A 1,148-nucleotide genomic window follows, 5' to 3' on the forward strand; every position below is an offset into this window, starting at 1 on the left:
GAGAAGTCACCAGACACCCAAGGAGATCCCTGAGCCAAGAAAGTTTTTTAAAGTAATACTGAATTGTTTTGAAATTAAGTGGCCCACTAACTACCATCTGAAAGCCTGTTTATCGCTAAATTTCTTCAGTTTCTGCTAGTGGGAGATTGTCCACATCCCTCCATAATGAAGGGCCAGCAAATAATTGGATTTTCTTACACCCAGCCTTGCTCTTTCCAAAAGGAGAAAGTAATACCTCATTAACCTGGAATTTTTGGTACACCTTTGGTTAATGTTTACCTTTTCACTATGTAAAAGAGAAAAAATACTAAGCAAATGATTACTGCAAATTAAATTTGATCTTAAAAAACATTTTAGCAGTAGCTATTTATAAAAAAAAGTTATTCTAAATAAGACCCTTTGTGGGCAGAACTTTTTATCAGTTATAATATGTATAGTATATAAAATTAGTTAAGCTGCATTTATTTAGAAATACCTAATTTTTACCTAAATGACTCCCTTTCTTCTCATCCAAAGTAGAGATTTTATTATGACAGTATAACTATCATTCCCCATTTAGTCCAAAATAGTCAGTTTTGAAGTTGTGTTGAGCATTTAACAACAGTAAAGGCTGCTGTATAGGTTTTAGGCAACGTGACCTGGAATTCATAGTCCTGATCCCTGCTGTACAGAGAAGTATTTGACCTTCACTGTTCCTGTATTAAGCACTATACTCTATAACATTAATCTGATGAATTTAATAGCATCCAATTTTGTATTTTACAGTCATGATCTTTTTAAAGATAGCAGTGCCTTCCGTTGTGCTTTGAAAGTATGTGCCTTAAATCTTCCTCGCTGGAGCTAAAGTTTGGGGAACTATGTCATTTAATAAGTTGTGTGTGACAGCCTCATGACGCTTTGAGTTGAAGGAGAATGACTGTGATCCTGAAGGACTCCTTCCACTAAAACGAGACCTAATGTCTCTGAGTCTAGGGCTTTTGGAGAAGGAATCCCAATCATACATACTGTCATAGAAGGATTAGAGTCCCTGAAATAAAATCAGTGAAAAAGTATATTCTCTTTCATATAAAGAAAATATATCTGCTACCACTAAGGGATGACAAGTTCCTAACGAATTCATATTAATAGCATCATATAAAGATATTATT

This window comes from Lipotes vexillifer, unplaced genomic scaffold, assembly GCF_000442215.2.
Source record: "Lipotes vexillifer unplaced genomic scaffold, Lipotes_vexillifer_v1.1 scaffold1106, whole genome shotgun sequence".
In the NCBI taxonomy this organism is placed as follows: domain Eukaryota; kingdom Metazoa; phylum Chordata; class Mammalia; order Artiodactyla; family Lipotidae; genus Lipotes; species Lipotes vexillifer.